At 41.9% G+C, this 23,862-nt stretch overlaps 1 long non-coding RNA gene across 1 annotated transcript in view; it reads right to left on the bottom strand.

Annotated features, from left to right (window-relative positions):
* Window positions 1-16,440, bottom strand: part of LOC132394033 (uncharacterized) — a 43,494-nt gene extending 27,054 nt beyond the window's left edge. The window contains exon 1 of the long non-coding RNA XR_009512144.1: window positions 16,293-16,440. This is a non-coding gene — a long non-coding RNA (uncharacterized LOC132394033). The remainder of the gene's footprint in view (window positions 1-16,292) is intronic.
* Between the last annotated feature and the right edge of the window lie 7,422 nt (window positions 16,441-23,862).

Raw genomic sequence — 23,862 nt, 5'->3', positions numbered from 1 at the left:
ATGTTAGAGCTCCTTACACTGCTCTTCTGTAGGTCACATACCTCATTACCAGCACAATATTATGCTGACTGAAATTATTTTAGCCAGGGAGTAGTAAATCTGTGGAATGCTCTGCCACAGACTGCGGTGGAGGCCAAGCCTGTGTATATAGTTAAGGTGGAAGTTGATCATTTTCTGATCGGTCAGGGCATCAAAGGATATGGCGAGAAGGCAGATGTATGGGGTTGAGTGGGATCCAGGATCAGCCATGATGGAATGGCAGAGCAGACCCGATGGGCTGCATGGCCTAATTCTTCTTCTATGTCTTATGGTGTGTACATTTTGGAACATTTCAAGCTCTCAGACATTCGTCTCTGAATATTTGGTCTGGCATATCAACAACTTGGACTGGATCTATACCCACAAATCTTGCATTGCAGTGTTTGATCCAAAAACTTACCACTGCTGCAATGATGTGATAAGATTTTTAGAACAACTATAAATGCACCAGCATACCTCCCGATATCTACTAATTTCATAATCTTCCCAAATCTCTTGGGTTGAATTATTTTTGTATCTTTTCAATTACTTTGTTAAATTGGTGTTTTGTTTGCTGTCCTATCGTAGGATCTTGTAGCTTTGCAATCCAAAGAATGAGGCATAAAACTTATTTATAGCATTTATTAATTGTTGTAGGAACGAGAACGAACAGAGAAAAAGACCAAGAATGAAAATCACCCACGCTCGGTCCGCCAGAGAATGCAGGATCTCCCAGTGGCCACGCATTTTAATTCTACGTCCCATTCTCATTCTGAAATGTCTTTCCATGGCCTCCTCTACTGTCAAGATGAAGCCACACTCAGGTTGGAGGAACAACATCTGGGTAGTCTCCAACCTGATGGCATGAATATTGACATCTCTAACTTCCGTTAATGCCCCTCCTCCTCTTCTTAGCCCATCCCTGATATATTTGGTTGTGTGGCGACCCACTTCCTAGCGCACTCGGACCGGCTCACAAATAGCCAGCGCGCCGGCACAAAGGCCAGTCCCAAAAGGGCGCCAGGTCTGCTTCACCAACAAAGGGAAAAGCCCGCGCGGGACTGTGAATACGTGCCACCTACAGCTTCCACACCTGCGGAGCGCGGGATCAGGGAGGCTTTAAAGCGAGGCCGTGAAGTTCGAATACAGTTTACCGACTCCGTGTCGTTATTTCAGCGCTGCGTGTAGCACACCGCTACAGTTGTTTGTTTTTTTTTCTCTCTCTCTCTGCCCTTCACTCTGCCTGTTCTCCATCTCCCTCTGGTGCTCCCCCCTCCCTCTTTCTTTCTCCTGAGGCCTCCCATCCCGTTCCCTTCTCCAGCTCTGTATCACTTTCGCCAATCACCTTTTCATCCCATCCCCTCCGGTCTTCTCCTATCATTTCGCATATCCCCTCCCCCACTACTATCAAATCTCTTAGTATCCTTCCTTTCAGTTAGTCCCGACGAAGGGTCTCGGCCCGAAACGTTGACAGTGCTTCTCCTTATAGATGCTGCCTGGCCTGCTGTGTTCCACCAGCATTTTGTGTGTGTTGTTTGAATTTCCAGCATCTGCAGATTTCCTCCTGTTTGCCCCAAGAACGGAATAGCCATTATTGTCTTATGACAAAACCTAGCTCAGACTAGTTAAATAACAAGACATTCCAGAGAGAACATTAACCTATGAAATAGTTGTTCAGTGGCAAGACACCTGCAGCACAGAAACTTCTAGAAAAATACAGAATCAGCCAAACTACAATTACTGCAAAATTCACTGAACAATAATACATCCGAGGGGTGATTGATAAGTTCATGGCCCAAGGTAGGCGATTACTTATACAGCTCTCGTTCGTTACATGCACATGCAATTCAACTCTGAGTGAAAATGCAGAAAGTTTGAAGTTAATAACTCATCTCCTTCTACCTTAGGCCACAAACGCATCATTCACCCCTCGTATATAGGTGATGACATAAAAATTCAAGTAAGCATAGGAAAAGTCAAACTATGAGGAAATTAATATTGCATCTAATCCAACACTGCCCTTTGATAGGAACATACTTGTTTTGTATTCTTGTCTGGCTCATTCAGAGCATTTTCATCCTCAACAAATATTTTGATGACTTATTTTCCCTGAATCATACCTTTGCATCTGTTCATTATTCTATTAAAGTTTGTTTAGCTGTATACATGTGTCAGATCTGTATGTGAAACTTACCATAACTTTCCAGAAGAAAGACAGGTTATTTTATTGAAACATGTAATATCCTTACTGGGTAGGGTAGATTTTGAGATGTTTTCCCTACAGGAAGACTTCTGAATCGGAATCATAGTTACAAAATGTGGGTGCAGTCATTTAAAATTGTGGTTGATGGGAACACCTTTTCACAGAGAGTGATGATATCTGGAACTCTCTACCCTAGAGGTTTGTGGAGATTAGATCACTGCGGGATACTCAGAAAGGAAGTACATAGATAAATTTTGAAAGATCAGGGAATCGAGGGCTCTAGGGAACTGGCACAGAACAGGAGGAGAGGCCTGGACCAAGTAAGAAATGATCAGCTGGAAAGGCAGGCAGGCTTGAGGGGGTGCATATTCCTATTTCCTTATCTTTTTAATTTTTCAAACTTATACTACTAATGCAGTCCAGCACTCACCAATATCCTTGGTGACAATGTCACTTTTGATGGTTGTCATTCTTTGCTGTGTTAACCTTATTGCCAGTGTACAGTGTGTATAACTTGTTAGTTCCAACAATCTCTAGTATAGATTACATAAATGTATACATATGAGAGCAGCTGGAAGACAAGTTATAAACACTTTACTCAAAATTTGTATTCAGATTAATCGTGCATATTGTAATACACAGGTGACATATTATGTCATATATGGCTTAACACATTTACATATATTACTTCTGGCAGCAACAAGTTTAAGCTAAATTTTAAATTCACGACTTATCATATTCAAATATTATTCAAATTTCAAGCACCAGCAAATTTTCACTGCCAACTCTTCTTCAAACTAATCATTGACTAAAACTGTCAAGGATCTGCCTAATTTGCATAAATTGAGATGCCGTTAGAGACATTGCATATTGGTTGTTTGCTAGTCTTTGTTTATGTATAGTTTTTTCGTAATTTCTACTCTATTTCTTTGTTTTCCTGTAATTGCCTTCAAGAAAATAAATCTCAAAGTAGTATATAGTGGTATTAAGTATACTCTGATAATGAACTTACTTTGACTTTTGAAAAATTAACATAGCACAGGACATTACTTGGAGTATTGAGGTCCAATTTGATGGGTAGGAAAAAGAAAATGACCACATTGCATCAGAGACATTGGAAAACAGAGCTCAAGATGGACTGTGGTGGAGAACTGAATTAGTGGCACATATCTGGCAAGCACCTAGCAAAAATTGTAGGCTTGGATAATGTGGACGTGACAAGGATGTTTCTTGTAGTGAGGGAGTCTCGGACCAGAACAAAAAGGACATCTCTTTAGAACAGAGAAGAGGAAGAATTTCCTTGGCCAGAGAGTGGTGAATCTGTAGAACCTACTACCTCAGACATCTGTGGTGGTCATATCAAAGGATGCACTTGAGTGGAGGTTGATAGATTCTTGATTAGCAAGGGTGTCTAAAGTTTCAGGGAGAAGGTAGAAGAATGGGGTTGAGGGAGTAGTAAGTCAGCTATAATTGAATGTTGGAACTGACTTGATGGGCTGAATGGCCTTGTCGTGCTCCTATGTCTTATGCGCTTTTAGTTGTGGTAGGGATAGAGTTCCCAAGATGGAACATCTACTACATTGATTGTTCTGCTTCTGATTGGATCCAATTTTTTGTTTGATGAAAATGCTAAGCTCCTTCTTTTGACCGTTGTTGGAAGTGTATTCTTGTGTGTTCACAGAAGGTGAGTGCATATTCTTCACTTGACTGATCTTAAATAAACAGCTATTACTTATGAACTAAGCTTCAGCAATATTCCATGGCAGATGTATGAAAAGGCAATTACTGTCCTTAAGACCTCATGTAAATGAGGGATCAGCCAATGTCATAGAGTTTTAGAGCCATAGATTCATAGAACCATATAGCACAGGCATGGGCCTTATGATCCACTACGTTCATGCTGAACCCTTTTGCCCATATCAAAACTCTCATTTGTCTGCATTGGGCCCAAACCTTTTCCCTATTCAGGTTTCTGTCTAAATGCCTCTTATACATGGTGATTGTATCTAATTCTACTACCTCCTCTGACAATGCATTCACTATATTGAAGGTGGGCATGCAGGTACAGCAGGCGGTGAAAAAGGCAAATGGTACCTTGGCATTCATAGCAAAAGGATTTGAGTACAGGAGCAGGGAGGTTCTACTGCAGTTGTACAAGGCCTTGGTGAGACCGCACCTAGAGCATTGTGTGCAGTTTTGGTCCCCTAATCTGAGGAAAGACACTCTTGCCATAGAGGGAGTACAGAGAAGATTCACTGGATTGATTCCTGGGATGGCAGGACTTTCATATGAAGAAAGACTGGATCGACTAGGCTTATACTCACTGGAATTTAGAAGACTGAGGGGGGATCTTATTGAAAAGTGTAAAATTCTAAAGGAATTGGACAGACTAGATGCAGGAAGATTGTTTCCGATGTTGGGGAAGTCCAGAACGAGGGGTCACAGTTTAAGGATAAAGGGGAAGCCTTTTAGGACTGAGATGAGGAAAAATTTCTTCACACAGAGAGTGGTGAATCTGTGGAATTCTCTGCCACAGGAAACAGTTGAGGCCGGTTCATTGGCTATATTTAAGAGGAAGTTAGATATGGCCCTTGTGGCTAAGGGGGTATGGAGAGAAAGCAGGTACAGGGTTCTGAGTTGGATGATCAGCCATGATCATACTGAATGACGGTGCAGGCTCGAAGGGCTGAATGGCCTACTCCTGCTCCTATTTTCTATGTTTCCATGATATCAATCCACTATTTCAAATGTAACTTTGTTTCTCCTACAGTGTGTGACTAAAATTCTGTGTAGATTAACTACTGGTTTGTAAACTTGAACATAACATCCCAATGTTTATATTCAATGCTCTGAAGACTAGCCTTCTTCACCACTCTGTCTACAGTACCTATGGCACCACTTTTAGGGAACTATGGATTTGAACCCCATGGTCCCTCTCTTTATCAACATTTCTTAGCACCAGACTATTTACTCTATACAGCTCACCCTATTTAATTCCCTAAAATGAACTACTTCTCACTTGACAGGATTAAATTCCATCTTCCAATGCTTTGCCTAACATTTCATCTGATCTGTATACTACTGTAGCCTTGGACAACCTTTCTCTTAGTCTACAACACCATCAACTTTTACATCATCCACAGACCTAGTAGTCATTCCACTTCAGGTTTATTTATCAGATGTGCATCAAAACTTACAGTGAAATGCATCATTTGCGTTAACAGGCAACACACCCAAAGATATGCTGGGGCAGCCCGGAGGTGTCACCACCCATTCTGGTTTCAGCATTGTGTGCCCACAACGCTCAGCAGAACATATGCATCATACCTTCTTCGTTCAGGTACAAGTCATTAATATTTACAATGACCCAAAAGTTTCAGCACCATGCATGGTTTTGGCAGCATTGGCTTTTCATGCAGAAGAACTCCTTCGCAGTGATTGACATACATTTCAGCCAAGCTTAAAGGAAACAAACACTTCTTCTGACCTATCACTATTCATGAGACCTGTCCTTCCGTGTGTCATTGTTTTCATTTGAAATAGGGAGCTAGTTGGATTTTTGAGTCCGTGCTGGTCTGCAGAACATTCCCAATGGAGTCACATTCTCATTTATTTCAATGGGACCTATTCTCTTTTACATTTCTGTTAATTCGCCCAGTTCTTCTGCCGTCTTATACTTGGCACAATTAGCAGGAGCCATTAATTTGCCTTTGAGATGTGGAGAAAGCCGAATAATGGGGGAAACCTGTGCAAGCGTAGCAGAATTGTGTAAACTTCACAGAGACAAATCCTGGTCAAAACTGAAACTGGATGATAGGAGCCAATGTGGCAGCAGCAATCCATGCTGACCTACTGTGTCACCCAGACAATTGACCCCACACTCCCTAGCTCATAGCTGTTTTCCATCAGCTACAGAACATCGGCCCATCAAGTCCACTCCAATCACCAAGCACCCGATTTTAGGATCAGAACTATCCTTAAACACAGCAAATAATTTTTATGTAATCATTTTAATCACAAAAATTACCAAGCCAAAATGTTGAATATAGAAAACTCCTTTTACTCATCTGTCATTTGAAATATCAAATTGAATGTAGTGGGGAATAAAATTACCCCTGTTGTCAGCCCCTTTATGGTGTCAAACCTTAAGATGGGACAGGATGCTGAAAGGAGGAGTTGGTCTAGATAACTTTAACTTGAGAGAGTCCTATTGTATTTTCAGAAAGACGAAAGTGCTGACTACAACAGCTGGCCAAGGTGCTTATCTTGGTGAACCTCCCACCTGTAGTGCAAAGCTGTGTGTCGAGACAAAGAAAGACCATTGTTCACATCTGGTTTCTGTGCTAACAGGCCGAAAGGCAAATGAAATCAGTTAACTGACCAATTAAATGCCATAAATGAGCAATGTCTGTCATTTTAGCAACAGAACTAAGTGATTTCAAAACTGTCATGTTTTTGTGTGAAGGTTTAACCTCAGGCAGCGAGGTACAATTTCTAGATCCCAGCTGATGCTGCAGTTGCTGATTTTGCATTGCAGCATAAGGTTTGCACCTGGAATTTGAACAGAAACCAAACAACTGAATCCAGGTCCTATTGTATTCAAAAGCCATTCTTTTTCATATTTTCTAAAATGCGCAAATATAGCCTATATTTTCCAAAGTTCATTCATTTTTACACATTTTTGTCTTTCATTAGTTTCCTCCATTCTTCCCACCACCCCACCCTCCACCCGCCTCACCTTCCCTGAAGGTGAAAGTTATTACTTCACAGCTTCTGTTTGTGTCAAAAGGTCCCCAGCAGTTAATTTAACAGTCAAATAACGATTATGTGGTAAGCTGTCTCTACCAGACAATTTCTCCTTGCAGGGACTTGGTCAAAGATTGTGGAGATCGTACCATTAATACCTTGTTCTTTTTCCCACTTCCTTTGATGTAAAAATGAAAAGCTTACGCATGACAACAAACAGCACCAACAATCACAGATCTGTTCTGTGCTGATTCTGATCGATCCATTCATACGGAACAACAGAGTACAAAAAGACCCTGACTACTGTTTTGTTTCTTGTTGATACAAAGCAATTCACTGTTTCTGTTAACTTCACAATTCTATGTAATTGATATCAATCTTATCTTCACTAGCAATTATGATTGTTTTTTTAGTAAGGTGGAGCTGAGTACGTCTGGTGAATAGGACAATTGTGCAACTGTGCATCCTGTCTGACTGGCTTGGGAGAAGCAATTGCTTCACTCTGCAAGATTTGGCATAGTTAGACACGGGTAGAAACCAAACTGATGTGCAAATAAGGTAATAACATACATACACTATATAAAAAGTGAATGATGGAATTCATTCATCTGGGAACCTGCATACATGATACTGGTAATTCTGTCGTGTGTTGAAAGTACACTCGGGGTGGCATGGTGGTGCACTTCTTGGCAGAACACTTTACAGTACAGGCAACTGTGGTTAATTTCCTGCCGCTGCCTGTAAGGGGTTTGTACCTTCTCCCCATATCTTCATGGTCCCCCCCCCACCCCATAGTCCAAAGACCTACAGGTAGATAGAAACCTACAGAATATTACAGGCCCTTCGTCCCACAATGTTGTGCTGACCATGTAACCTACTCTAGAAGCTGCCTAGAATTTCTTTTCTACACAGCCCTCTATTTTACTAAGCTCCATGTACCTATCTAAGAGTCTCTTAAAAGACCCTATTGTATCCACCCCACTTACCTTTGCTGGCAGTGTGTTTCACACACCCACGCCTCTCTGTGTGAAAAGCTTACCTCTGACATTCCCCTTGTACCTATCTTAAAACTATGCCCCCTCATGTTAGCCATTTCAGCCCTGGGAAAAAGCCTCTGAGTAGCCACATGATCAATGCCTTTCATCATCTTGTACACCACTATCAGGTCACCTCTCATCCTTCGTCACTCCAAGGAGAAAAGGCTGAGTTCACTCAACCTATTCTCATAAGGCATGCCCTCTAATCCAGGCAACAGCCTTGCAGGTTAATTGGTCATTGTAAATTGTTCAATAACCACTCCGGGGTTAAATTGGGAGATTGCTCAGGGCCGCGGCTTGAAGGACCAGAAGGGCCTATTCCACATTGCAGCTCAATAAATAAATAATTCCTTAAGTCCCACATGGTGTTGTTGGAAATTGAAAACAATTTTCAAATCTGTCTGCCATATTTACTACCCTTTGTGCTTGTGTGCCATGGCCTTTTGCCAATGTTATCAGTCTTTAGAATAGTTTCAATTGAGTCATTGTCCCGCTTTCTCAGACCTGCCCTGTAGCGCTGACCTTGCCATGGGAGTAGACTCCTTGGAAGGTTTCATACCTCAAACATTTGCCTAGCATGGTTGTGTTGAAAGAAACATTGGTTGATGCTACACAGCCCAACATCAGCAGTGTTTAGAAATCCTAAACTTATAGTCCTCTTCAGCTTACAAACACGTAAATTGTGTACAGCTCAATACAGGTGAATGAGCAGTTGGAGATTGCAAAGATGGATTTGCCAGATTATTCGGGATTCCAGACATCTTCTGCTGCCCAGGAGCTCAGTTCATGGCTTCTGAAGTGTCTGTGTTACAATCAGTTCACAGGAGCAGAACCCTGCCATAACCTAGGCAGTACCTGTGTAGTATTTTTCAAAAGCAGAGCAGATACAGCTGAAAAATGTCAATGTAGTACTGCAATTGTTAGTCCATTTCTGGTACTTGTATGCTGATATAGGCAATAGGGAAGCATCACCATTAATATATCAACAGATGCCCAAAATTGGCACTGGCTTTGGAAAGATGGACATTAATCGTTGAATAATATTGAATTCATGGTGCATGCTTTCTAGATAGTGAAACCTGTCCAATATCTTGACAGAAGGTGGAATGGAGCTGAGATTAATTTGTTCAAAAATACAACCTCAGTTTTTTTTTCTGAATGATTGATTTTCCACCAAAGCCATTTTGTGGCTCTAATGAAAAGATCGGGTAGTCCTTGCTCATCGATGACTCCGTGTACTTTCAGAGACCTGTAAAGAATTTTCAGTGAAGCCCACATTGTTGTAGTCAGTATCTTAATTTTGGCACTAGCTAGAAAAGACCAAACATATTACATATATTTTCATTTTAGGCAATAATAGCAATATTAATAATATTATTTTGATTAGTAATAATGCCAACATACATAACTGCACTAAGAACTGAACAGATATTACAAGCATTCTTCACTTTCACCAATATATTTTGGTGAAGTGAGTCCAAGAAGATTTTGAGCTTGCTAAGACAGTCCACTTACTTGAGCACCATTCATAACCCAGACTTGATGACAGAATTAGATTCCTTGGTTATGTGAATAAAATAGTTAGCGTATTGATGAGAGGAACTGACGCAGGAGGCTCAGGGTTTTGTTACTGTGTGTGTGTGTGTGTGTGTGTGTGTGTGTGTGTGTGTGTGTGTGTGTGTGTGTGTGTGTGTGTGTGTGTGTGTGTGTGTGTGTGTGTGTGTGTGTGTGTGTGTGTGTGTAAGCAGAACATAAAGCAATGATAATTTCCTGTGTATTCAGTATACTCATACCTAAAGGAAGTCAGTTTGTACTCAGTTACTTGAACTGCTTTTGCTCAAAGACCTGAATTTAAAACTGAAGGAATGTGCACAGCAACGTAAATATTATATCATACGTAAATGTATGAAAGCCATATTAGTAAATCAAAAACGGTACTAGTAAGTTCAATCCAGCACCCTGTGGTACTTATATCATTGCAGATGTATTGACCATTTCTGCTGAAAGAACAAGAAATGTATCAATGCAGGCTGAAGCTTACAGGTGCCTTGAATTTGGTCTCGGTATGCCTGGAATTAGCTTTTCCAACTATGTCATTACTGACAGTTGGCCAATGGTCTGTACTTGAAAAAAAATTGAATGAATTTTGGCTGAAGGCATGAAAATAGCCAGAGTCAAATATCCTGCTACTGTTCAAAGATATTGTGCAATTTTGACCATCTGCATATCATGATTCTAGTACAGTAGGGAAACATGCACGATTAAAAATATACAAGGGGCGATTTAAGCAAATAGATGAAAAATCATATATGTTAGGCCTGTAACTTCCGAGAACATATTCCTTACAAACAGTATTTGGAAACACTCCGTCCATCCATTTAGCATTAAAATCTCATTCAGATCATTGTGGAACTAATATTGCAGCACTCCATAGTCAGTGCTGGAGTAGAAACTGAATGCATAGCCTTTTGATTAGAAAACAAAATACCACCAAATGACATTCAGAAACAGCCAGATTTACCTCAGTAATTAACTGACAAATTGCTTTGCGGACTGATATAATGCACTGACTTGTTTTCGAGTGAATGTGTATGCAGTCGATAATGCATTAAGCAAAATTGTAACAACAAGTACAAATTGTTGATCATACTGAGACAATTTCTATTTCTAGCCTCTTTCCCCACCCTCCCCTTCCCTTTTATTCTGGCATCTTCCTTCTTCCTTCTCAGTCCTGATGAAGGGCCTCAAACCGAAATGTCGATTGTTTACTCTTTTCTGTAAATGCTGCCTGACCTGCTGAGTTCCTCCAGTGTTCTGTTTGTGTTGCCTTGGATCTCCAACATCTGCAAAATCTTGCATGTTTGAAAATTTCTATTTTGTTTGCTTTCTGTTTTCCCTTCCCTTTAATACTCTGTTGAGTTGCAAATATGAAAAAAATCTGTTGTGACAATATAAACAAATGTGGTTTCTTTTTAAACCTCTATATAGTATGAAACAAAATTAAACAAGATTCAGATTATATTATAACCTCTGAGAAAGGAATACATAATTTAACAGTTCTGTTCAAAATGGACATTCTGTTGTTTTAGTTACAATTTGAATAATCAAAACAGGACCACTTTTGTTCTGTACCTCAAACTTCCTGAGCAATAATGTTCAGAGTTCACACTTAAAATGAATTCTTCCTTCTTTACACACTGTTGCTGATGTTAGATTGCTCACCCTGAAAGATCCAATACAGGATGCTACCATCAGCAGCTTAAAATAGCAAACTTGCCTTAGACCAGAACATTTTAATCCATGCAAAAGGAAATGTTATAATAAATATTATCATAGAGGAGGCTGTTAACTTGTTGATTTAAATTTGGAGCGGATTCTGCTTTAACCAGTTCTGCAGTGATCAGTCAATAGAGATCAGGAGCCGGAGTTCAGATGTTTGTTCTCTTGCCTAATCCAAGTCAATTGCAATGACCTCGGTATTAACCTGGCTGAGACTTGCTAACATCGTACAGACTGGAGATTAAGTTTAGGACCTTCACATTGCATTTACCCACAAACCATCAAAGGAGCTTTCCATAACAATATGATCATTGTACTGTAAGGGTGGGGGTTGGAGAGCAATGAACAATTAACCAGCTATACTCAGCTCATGGGTTTAGGTCTCAGCTGATCCTTGAACGCAAAAAGCTTCACTCTGTAATTAGTTAATTCTCAAGGGTGCCAACTGAGATGCAAGCATGGTTCTTTGTGGGAAATTAGTACAAGTACATTGAGGTTATTTTTGTAATTCTGTGAGGAACTCTGAACATATTACATACACATATACATAATGGTACTATTGGGGTGTATTTTGCTCTGCATGCAATTTTATAGAGAAATTACTTGACTGAAGAGTAATTATCAATCAATGGTCATTACTGGAGTACTTAATTTTCAACTTTACAAACAGAGGAAAATGTATTGTGTCATGTTCACCCCCCAGTCATTTCTTAGTCAATAAATAAATACCAAAATAACAATGATTTCCCAGGCAAAACATTACCAGGCAGAATTTTAATTAGCTTTCTTCATTTGATTCCATGTTGACTATATTTGTCAGTTGCCCGGGGAATTGTGATGATTTAATTTTCTCTTTAGTAAATAGAATTTTTTTATATGTGTGTTTGTGTGTGTGTGTGTGTGTTTTATATACAGTATGTTTGTATATATATATGTAATTTTTATCTATACAAATCAGGAGAAAGCACAGTTCAAAACTGATGCTGTAAATAAAACAATCTGTTTTCTTTTGCCACAGCTTATCTCAATTAATTCACTTCATCTTTAAACCCTATTAAAGCTAAATGCAGCTTTGTACATTTACAGCATTACACATGACCTCCATGTGACACAAAAAAGCTGTTAAATTCTATTTATAATAAATTTCAATTTCGGGAAGACTCAATATAAACTCAGATTCTTAGTGAAGATAAAAGGCAGAAATTTGTGATTGATTTACTGGGTAAAATAGATCTTAGCAGAAGTCGAGATACTTCAGATGGTTTGGGAAAAGAAAGAATTTTGGCAGGTTCTTGTTCCTAATTGTTATCCATGGAGATCTGGTGAAAGGGTTTCTTATGGACATCAGGCTTGTCCATAAAACTGACTGCTAGCGTTCGTTATCTAATCTCATGCTGGAAGAAAGTTTTCTTGGAGCAGGGCAGACACTTAAGGTATCAAAGCCAGAATTCGGGTCAAATAAGGAAGTGTGAAATCTTTAATAAAAGTCTGGCAGGTGGAGAAAGTCCGAACACAAATTTGACACTAATCTGTCATTATTACAATGGCAAAAGTGACTTAAGTACACAGTAACTTTAGGAATGTTGGTATTTCTCCAGATAATCAGTGATTTTATTCAGATATCAATGGAGTATGATTTGTTCTTAGAGAGGTGAGTAAAAAATGTACAATTTAAGTCTCCCCACGCAACGAGGGTGAAGCAATTCAGAATAAGAAGTCTCAGGTTTGTCCTTCAGGAGTGAAATTCAATTAAATAGTACAAATAGGAAGAGTGAGGTACTGTTCATGGGGTTATGGACCATTTGGAAATCTGATGGCCAAGGGGAAGAAGCTGTTCTTAGAGTATTGAGTGTGGGTCTTCAGGTTCCTGTATCTTTGCGCTGATGTTTGTAGTGAAAAAGAGAGCATGACCCACGCGGTGAGGATCTGGCTTAAGAGGATGTCCTTAATGGTGGAAACACTTGTATGATAGAGCTGTCCGAATCTACAGCTCTCTGCTGCTTCTTTTGATCCGGTTCATTGGAACCTCCATGCCAGGTAGTGTTGTAACCAGTCAGAGTCCTCTGCAAGATAGTGAGTCTCCTCAGACTCCAAATGAAATGTAGCTGCTGCATGATCGCGTCAATGTGTTGTGCCCAGGAACATTCCATTTATTCTTTTATTCCTCCCACTACCCAGCAACTTCAAGATGGATGATTATTTTTAAATTTTTCTTGAGGTTATCTCCTGAAACGTTAACCCTGCCTGGACTGAAACACACACAAAATGCTGGAGGAGCTCAGCAGGCCAGACAGCGTGTATGGAGGAAAGTACAGTTGACGTTTCGGGCCGAGAACCTGGGCCCTCCCAGCATCTGGAAGATTTTCTCTTGTTTGTACTGCCTGAACTGCTGCGGGTTTTCATTCATTTTCTGAATATCTGCAGTTTTGCCTTGTAGTCTCCAAACAAAAAAAAATCTTGTGATTCCACGGCATTCAAGAATAGAATGACAAACAATTTTGTCCAGCATATCATTTATTGGCAAATCCTTGATTACATTGATAAAAGACTTTTACAATTGGATAAGTGGAGTGATAATCAGTAACAACATTTTTGAAAGTTTGTGATATCAACAAGAGAATATAAGATAGTGTTAGAGAATTTTGCAGGATTAGTTTTCATTGTGGGGTGGAACGATGCCAATATGTGCATTACTGATAACACCAACCTGATTTGTGAAATGCCAGAAGAGCTTTGTGAATTTCTAGAAATAGCTTAAAGAGAAATATGTTGGAAGTAGCTCGATGGGAATGTTGTGAGAGCCATCAGAGATCTGAGGACCAAACAATCCTCCGCCCATGTTGTAAGAAAATATGAAAACATGTGAAACCCAGGACAAAATACAAAAAAAAATGCTAGACTGAAAAAGCAAAATGATGCTGATCTTGAAGATTATTATCAGCAATGTTTATGCGTAGATCAGTAAAGAAGACATTTTATGTAACTATGCTAAGCTTAAACATTATTGCAGCTCAGCTAAAAATTTAAAAAAAACAAGACTAGAACTTACATTAGGTGCTGAGAACTGAGAAAGTAAATGAATATCTAGATAAGTAACAAAATACTGTTGAAGGTTCAGGTTCTGCTCATGTGTATCATCTTGTGTGACCATGAGCTAGGGATGCATAACAAAATGTTGGAGAACAGTAATGAAACATTTGAAGTGAGCTCCTTCAGGAGACCCCTATGTGCCTTGTATATTTTGCATTAGCTGTGAGAAAAAATCTAGAAATTATAATCTGTGAACTAAGGTTGTGCAATGAAGGAAAATCTAATAGACCCTTAGTATTCCAGGCTGGGAGAACCATAGACAACAACCTTTCTTCCCAAAGCTTTTGCAGTGGCTGTTCCAAGTTTCAGTTTGTCCCTGAGCACATAGTCCTGCGCCATAGAATGTGCCTCTTGATAGCATTTACTTTCAAACATCTTTCACTGGAAGATCAACAAGGTTCAACGTTGTCAGTGGATGTCAATGCGATTCAAGAATCTGAGAAGTTGGTGGGTTACAAGTGGAGCACAATTCTTACATGACAGTATTAACATCTATTTGATTGCTTTTTTTTTGTAAACCTTCCAAGGGGTATATGGTATCTAGGGAGGTGTAGTATCTCTGGTGAAGAAGCTTATCATGCCCAGTCTGGGGCAGCTCATTCACCTTTGGTCTCTTCAGATACTCAGCTCTCACCTGTGACTTCGAGTAGCTGTTTACATGCGACGGCAGCCACATCCTGGTACACTGTTTCGGCAAGTGAGGGTAGCTGGTGGCCTCATACCCCAGTGAGATAGCGACGTGCCTGTCCTAGTATCCGAAGACAGCTCCAGTGGACTGGGCAGATGAGATTTACATTGAGATCCAAAGGACAGGGAAGTGGTTCTGTGAAGCTTCGTGGAGAGCAAAGGGCATGATAAGGCCCAGAAAAAGTCATGGTCATCCACTGCAACCAAGGAACACTCCAGTTTATGACACTTGCTCGTACAATTGGACCTGGACTTCTGAAGTCAAGAGAATGGAACTGCTGCAAGTGCAATACCTTTTCTACTTCAAAAACTCTCCCACTCAGGCTTCCAGTCATTGTCGGACATGATGGACAAACACCCACAAAACTTCCAAAAATAATCTCCCCAGTAAGGTCCAAGATCTATTGGTTAAAGTCAGCTAACTGAGCACAGACCGGGGTTTATGCCCATTACCATTCCAGTCCAATGAGTCAGGCATTCATAGCTTGGAGCAAGCTCAGTATCAAGAAAGTCAGCATTAAATCAAGATTAATCTTGTTCTGATATTAAACTGTAACTTTGACATAGTTTCAAATCTATGTTTCCGTAGTCTTTCTCCATTAAAGCTGAGTTAAAATTAAAAACATGTTCTGTGACAAGTAGGCCGATTGACTTGATCCATGGAGCTTTTGAAAATTAAACAGCAAGGCATTTAGTGTGTTATTCCTTCTGCTATAGGCCTATTTAGATTAAACTAAATGACAGGGATGGGAAAATAATAGCCAGGACACAGTAAGCCTGTTATGATTTCAGCTCTGTCAAAGAGGACTTGCGACAAGATCAGCCCGCTTGTTTTGTTTTGTCATTGCTACACTTGCATAAAAATGGGCTTAACCTTTGTGATCTTTTCTGTGCGTTGAATACTGCTGTATATTAACCACGTATATGTGCAATGTGCTCAGTACCCCTATCTGCCCATTATCATCATGTCACTCTTCCAGATGTTATTTTATAGTCAGAAGAACTGCATTTTTGATTTAGCAGAGACTAAAATCACTGAATATCTTGCAGCGGAGAGGTCAAGTTACGCTTGTCAATCACTCGGGCTCGATTTGCTGGACTCAACGAGTAAATAAGCAAATGATTTGATGTAGAATGAACAATTCTCAGCCTGTTTTACTCTGCTTTATGAAGGGTAAAATCAGTGAGCAAAACGTAGAAGGAATTAACTATTAGTTGGATGCAGTACTTACGTTCCCCGACAAGAAGTAGTCTGGCAGTCAGTTGTTCAAATAATAAATATGTTATCTTGCATACAGTGACATTTCTATGTGTGCAGTATTTTCAGAGAGCTATTAAGTTTAAAAAAAATAAATCAGTTAATCTCTAGGAATTGGGTAATTGTAGTGCTGGATATAGCTAGCTCTTTTGTTTCTTTTCCTGAGTTACCGTGGGCAACAGATGTTTGCTGATTAGGATCTCTAGGTGCTATGGTAGCAATAAACCTGCACAATTAACTAGAGAGCAACTGTTTTCTGGCTTCAGTGGCAGAATGAATCATTTAAAAACCCTGTAGTATTGTCAGCATTGTACTGAATGTCCTGGAGCCAAAATAAACTCCAGTTATATAAATGAGGAAAGTTTACAAGTCAGCAGGGTTTAACTTAAGGACGAAGGGGGAAAAACAACTTTTATGTTTTTCTTCACTTCCAGAAATACAGCAATCTTGATGTTACCATGGCCAAAAGAATCTCACTGATGTGGGTATATGATTTTTACAACAAAGTTCGAACAGAGATGCAATGAAGCCAAATAAATCAAAACAACATTCTCCCACTAAATATTTATAGAAGGTAGCAAATTTTGCCCCTGTTGGTTGGGAACTAGCAAATTGAATATCCCAGCGTGTTGTAAAAATCAGGTATTAAGTGTAGCAATTCTTGGCACCTGTAGTAAAGTTCCTTGTTTTCCACCAGGATATGTCAATTCTAATTGGAGCTGTGCCATAAACTGATTCTTCATTCTTTGCTGTGCATGTTTTAGCTGCTGCTGCACGCTCCAGCCAGTAACTTCTATTTTTTTTGCCTCTTGGATCTTTTTTCCTTGTTTGTTCAGTCAATTCAACATTTTTTCTCCTTCAGGGAATTTTCCTTTCCTCCACCCCCGCACCCATTCTCTATCCTTGTGCGTGGCTATTCCTCCATCTGTTTCTTTTGCTTCCATCATCTTCAGTTTCAACCATATCCCTAAATTTCTTCCTGGTCCCTTGTCCTTGATTTTTCATGAGCTCCCACAGCCCTATAACCCAGCTCAGTAATTCAGATTTCTATTAACCCACTGTATATCCCCAATTTCCTTTGTCTCAACATTACCACCTTTGCCTTTAGCCTTCTCTCATGGTTGCTTTCAAAACCCTATATATCTTTCCATTCCCCCTTCTTGTAAGATTTCCTCCTTTTATCTCTGACCTTTCATCTCTTTTTAGCACCTCGGGACATTTTTCTAAATTAAAGAATCTATTGTGGTGAGCATTTGGTCCATAATAACAGTCAAGGAGGCTTGTCAAATGCAATATTGTGAGAAACACAAAGACAAACTGGGTGCTATGACCCAGGGAGGGAACCCCTTCAGTCACATACAGAAGGGCGAGGTGACCATCACAAACACCAGTTACAGTCAGGGTGACCCACAAATACACAAGCTAAAATGTAACAATAAATTAACTTGAACTTCCCACCGTAATCCCACAAAAGCATTTCACCACAAGGGTTCTCTGCCCTCTGCAACCTCAGAGCCCATAACAAAGTCCAAAAGTTCTGATGGTGGTTGACACTGCCGCTTAGGCAACTGTACCTGATATACAACATCGGAGATGCATTTGAGCACCTCTCCCAGCCCTTCTAGTGGCTTCCCAGCTTGGGAGCTAGACCCTTTTTCTGGAAGGGGCAGTAGACCTACACTTGGTCCCCCCACCCACCCTCCGGTGAAGTTCAGTCCCCTGCTGCGGGCATCATAAACTCGCTTTTGATGTCCACTGGCTGCACTTTGGTTCTGCTCAACCACATCAAGAACATCCAGTAGGAACCCTCTGAGGTGCCTCAGAAAATCAAGCCGGCCTCCCCAGGAATCTCTGGCCTGGAACAAGGCCCAAACACCAGATCCACCAGTGTGCTCAGCTCCCGCCCATAGATGAGCACAGCTGGCATACACCTGGCCCTTTCTTGAACAGCTGCCCAGTGTGCCAACCATACTAAGGATAGGTGGTGATCCCAATCATGCTTGCGCTGGTTGCCGAGGATGCGGTTGAAGCGTTCCACCAGCCCATCATTTTGCAGACGAAAAGGAGGTGGTCCATGTTTTGGTGATTCCCAGACACTTGCAGACTTCACCAAACACGGCACCAAGTTTCACCACTGGTCATTGTGGAGTTTCTCAAGGGTGCCGAAAAGCAGAAGATCTCCTCCACAAGTCTCTCAGCAGCGGTGATGGCACTCTGGTCTGGGACCGCATACTCTCTGGCAGCAGTAATCCATGGCCGCAGGTGGTTCCTGGTGTCAGTGTGGGTGAAAGGGCCTGGGATGCCCACCCCCACATGCTCCACTGGGGCCTCAACCACGTACAGCTGCATTGGCGCCCTAGACTGGCGGCCCAGCCCCTACTAGGACGTGCAAGCGATGCAGCAGTGCGTGAACAGCTCCACGTCCTGCCTGCACCCAGGCCAAATGAATTGATGAATTGTTCGCGCAACCCTGAAATGGCCGCCCCCCCCCCCCCCCCCAGCTCGTGTACCCACTGGAGCACCATGGCACGCAGCCCCCAGGGAAGCACCAGCAGTAGCAGATGTCTGTCGCTATCGGGCAACTCCCACCGCCGGACCAGCAGTCCATTGAGCATCTCCAGCTTGCCCCGCTGACAGTATAGGGTTTTTGGCCTCCACTCACTCCAGCCGTCATCCCATGCTCAGCCATCCCTTTATCCGGGCCAGACCAAATCGCTGAGTGGCTGCTGGAGATCCATGGTGGGGAGGTCTACCTTGCTGCCAGCTTCCACCTGAAGTGCTTGCCCCTGGTTCCGCTGTGTTGTGTTGGCCCACAGGTCTTCTCCCTTCAGTATCTGGGCAAGGTGCACCACCATCTTGGTGGGGCTCCACACATTGTGCCATGCGGCAAGTTCGAGTTGTACTAAGTAAGCCTCCAGGCGGCCACTACCGTTGTATCTGGGGAGCTCCAGGGTGGACCTTGTGGCGCTAATCGCCAAGACCTGTTGGTCTTCCTCTTCCTCTGGCGGCATCTGCGGTTGTGCCCATCCTTCCAAGGCCGAGGCATCTTGAGTTCCCCAGTGGGGGCCAAAAGGGAGGCGGGTGATATGCTCCACCATGTCCTCTGGGTTGGGGAGCCAGCGTATGCTCATCCCATCAGGATTTCCTGGAAAGTCACGATGCTCAGTTCCCAGATCCTCTCCCTAAGTCTTAAGCTCTTCCATCTCGCTGTCAATTTCTGATCACACTCCTGACACCAGTGTGATGAGCATTTGGTCCATAATGACAGACGAGGAAGTTTGTTAAAGTCAACAACTGTTTTTATTGCAATAAACACAAAAACAGTCCGGGCACCATGACCCGAAGAGAGAACTCATGCAGTCACATACAGATGGGGGTGGTGACCATCACACACCATGGTTATAGTCAGGGTGGCCCATAAATATACAAGCCAATAACTGTATTACCGGAGCACAAATGTAACAATAAATGAACTTCCCTCTATAATACCGCAAAAGCATTTGAACATGAACAATAAACTGTGCTGTTCATTAGAAATGCGGGGGTGGGGGGAGCTGTCAACCACATTCCCCCCCCCCCACCAGAGCATCACGATACATAAATACAATTTATTGCTATTGATGTTGTGTATTTAATATTTCAGTAATATTTGAGTGATATTGTAAATATAGTGTTGATTAAGCATTATTTGTTCATTTAAGTAATTAATTACAGGTTGTTTGTAAAAATATGTGAATGGCATATGCCATTATATCACTACATCATAAGTGTGTGCCTCACTGGAAAAAAAAATGAAACCCTGATAGCCACCTCCTAGCTCCATGATTTTTCTTTCAATTAGTTTTATGTTTTGGAGTTAAGCATAACAGTTTTGACAAGTAAGATTTAAACAAGCCTGAGGTGACTACCTACATGTTGAAGTGCAGTGAGGTGCTTGAGTTTAAAAAAAGGCAGAGAGTGTTTGAATTCACAGGTTCATAAGCAGCAAGCACCTGGTAATGATAATCAAAAGTAAAGAAAAAGAGCAAAAATGGCTGGCTATATCAGAAAGATAGAGATGTTTAATTGCACAGTGGATAACTGGCTGATGTATACTGAGTGAACTGAGAAGTATTTTGAAGCAAATGTAATAGTCAAGGAGAAACAAGTGCGAGTTTTGCTGAGTGTTATTGGTGGAAGACCATACAGTTTGCTTCGCCTGCTCAAACCGAATCAGCCAGAATGAGATTTGTTGGTGTTGCGAAAATAATACAGGACCGCTTGGAACCAAAACCATTGTTTATTACAGAACACTTTGGGTTACAAAAGCGGAATCAGAAGGAAGGGAGCCCATTCCAGCTTACCTGGTTGAATTGAAGAGATTGTCTAGTATTGTCAGTTCATTGATAGGTTTAATGATGCACAGAGAGATCATTCAGTTTGTGAACACTTACAAGAGAGCATTCAAAAACAGTTCCCAACTGAGGCAGAGCTCACTTTTAAAAGAGCGGTTGAAATTGCTGTATCAATGGAAATCACAGCCAGAGATGCACTTGAGTTGCAGCCAGGAGTGAAAGTGACTGAGTGTGAACAAAATTTCAATGCCTGAACAGAAACCTGTCTGGAACAATAAATTGTGCTATTGTGACAGTGGCTCACACAGACCAAAGCAGATTGTAGATTGCAGATCGTCCACAAAGTAGGACACATAGAGAGAGTAAGTTGTTCAGACAGAAACCAAATGCACTGCGCAGGGAAGAGAAAAAGATAAAAAGTCAAGTTCCAGTTTTTAAAGGAGCATGGATCTGCAATAGTTCAATAGTTTAATTTAACATTAGAGAAGTGCATACAAAAAAAATCCTGAAATTCTTGTTCTTCTCAGACATCCACCAAAATAGAAAAGTGCGCCAAAGAATGAGTGACAGTGAAAACATCAGATCTCCTCCACCCCATCGCCATGCACAAGCAGCAGCAAAGCTATGACCATCCCCCCCCACTTACTTCAGCAAAAAAAGCGTCAGCACCCTCCTCCCACCAAGCATGCAGTAGCAAAGCCCCAATAAAGACCACGACCTGCAGTTCAGCAAACTTAGGTGTTCACCTGAAACGTCGTCACTACCTTCTCCTATAGATGCTGTCTGGCCTGCTGAGTTCTGCCAGCATTTTGTGTTTTTATTTATTTCCAGCATCTGCAGATTCACTCGTGTTGCCTTTGAATCAAGTTGTAGTTGTCTCAGCTAATCATGCCCCACAATGCTGGCCCTCCTGTTTTTACCACATACGAGCTCACGCTGGCTTATTGGTTGTTGTATTTCACTGTTACAAATATCATTCCCAAATGAATGATCTTTTCTCCAATATAAGTTCTTAGTTGGATATCTATTTTTTATTTATTCAGATACAGCACAGAATAGGCCCTTCAAGCCAAGCCACCCAGCAATCCTCCCAAATTAATCCTAGCCGAATCACAGACACTTTGCAACAAACAATTCACCTCTGAACCTGTTGATCTTTGGACTGTGGGACAAAACCCATACAGTCACGGAAAGAACATACAAACTCCTTACAGGCAGCAGGAATTGAAGCCAGGTCACCTATACTGCAAATCGTTGTGCTAACCACTATACTCCCGTGCCACCCCTTCTGCAGGCTTCAGTTCAGTATCTTTGAAAAACCATTCAAGCTCATCTTGTGGAATGACTGCAGCAGCTGAGCCAGTGTCCAATTCCATTTTAACTAATTTTACAATATGGTGTAAGCCATATTGCTTATCTCTTGTTATTTGTCACATTGTAAATCTCAAAGCTACCTAGTCCTGTGTCTCTCTCATCATTATCAGATTGTTCACTAACAGGGAGTGGAGCTACAATGGGGATGGGGTGGAGCTTCAATGGTGCTTAACAGCAACTCCTTCAAACTAATCTGCAGAAACAGCTTAATTTCTACCTTTGATTTTCTCTCTTTCCTTTTCAATGTGGATGGGGTTTTATTGAAGGCCCTGACCTGGAGTTACTATTACAAGGGAGTGTTGAGAGTGGACCCAAGTGAAGAACACAGACACAGAGGTAGTATAAACAGAACAGTGTTTATTGATAGTTACTAGGAAGGCCAGGGAGCGAGGACAAAAATGTCAACCTGGACGTAAATGTTGGATAACAAACCGGTAAAACCTGGGCTAGGATTTGGACTCAGACTCGGAACTTGACTGGGACTCAGTCTAGAATTTGAACACGAAGCCTGGAACTGGAACACAGCCTAGAGCTTGGAACAGGAACATGGCTTGGAGCCTGGACTTGGACACAGACCACGAGCCTAGACTTAGAGGACTTGGACAACAAGGAGACAGACTACCCAACTCAGAGTAGCAGCCAATGGCCAGACCTACTCAGCTGGAAGGGCTAGATCAACAGGCTCCCGATTCGACCCAGGAACTGCACACGGCAGGCTCCCGATTCGACCCAGGAACTGCACACGGCAGGCTCCCGATTTGACCCAGGAACTGTACATGGCAGGCTCCCGATTCGACCCAGGAACTGCACACGGCAGGCTCCCGATTCGACCCAGGAACTGCACACGGCAGGCTCCCGATTCGACCCAGGAACTGCACACGGCAGGCTCCCGATTCGACCCAGGAACTGCACACGGCAGGCTCCTGATTCGACCCAGTCTCAGCCGACCATGAAAACGACAGAATTCGTATCTTACTTGGAGTAGCGGCAAAACTCAGCTGGACACAAATATGACTGAATTCACTGAGCGGCCATGGCACTGAAGCAACCAGAGTCCATGATTCTCGGCGGCCCCGAGAATCGCCTTGCTGAGATGACTGGCTTCTGGTGACTGGTTACCGGTGATGAACTTCTGATGACGGTCCAGCAAGCCAGTAGCTGTAACCCAGAACCCTTTTGTGTTGTCAGTGTGAAATGAAGATCAGGTGCCTTAATCAAGGTGCCCAACGGAACATGGGGAAAAGGCAATAACTGGAATGAGGAATTTATGGACCAGACCTTGACTGTTACATTCAGATCCGCGTCTTTGTGGAGGTCAGACCCACTCCCAGGAGCTCACGACCAGCTGCTGTTCAAAATCCCAAGAATGCAGCCTTCAAGGTACACTTCGTCAGTGACAATGGACCATAGTTCATTGTGGAACAGTTTCAGTATTCCATATTACCTCTGCACTGTACCACTCCGTTCCAAATGGCTTGGGGGAAACATTTGTCCAGAGTCTAAAGAGTGCGCTGTGAGCAACGCCAGTAGGGCACTCTACACTGACACTGAATCGGAAGCTCACCAATTTCCTCCTTGCATACCACAATGAAGCAGACTCCACAACCACCAATCCACCAGCAATGCTGTTCCTTGGTCATTCCCTGCGTTCAGCTCGGATCTCCTCAAACCCAGTCTCAGAAGGAGTATGCAGGACAACCAGCTGAAACAAATTAAGGACTCCTCAAACATGGAGTTTCGATTTTTTCATTCCTGTGCAAGCAGTCCTGGCAAGAGACTACAGAGGTGATCAAAAGTGGGCACTTGGAAAGATTAAGGTCAGAACTGGACCACTTT

Source organism: Hypanus sabinus, chromosome 5 (assembly GCF_030144855.1).
Source record: "Hypanus sabinus isolate sHypSab1 chromosome 5, sHypSab1.hap1, whole genome shotgun sequence".
Classification (NCBI taxonomy): domain Eukaryota; kingdom Metazoa; phylum Chordata; class Chondrichthyes; order Myliobatiformes; family Dasyatidae; genus Hypanus; species Hypanus sabinus.
The sequence above is the reverse complement of the archived record's forward strand: the minus strand, read 5'-3'. Positions and strand labels throughout refer to the sequence as shown.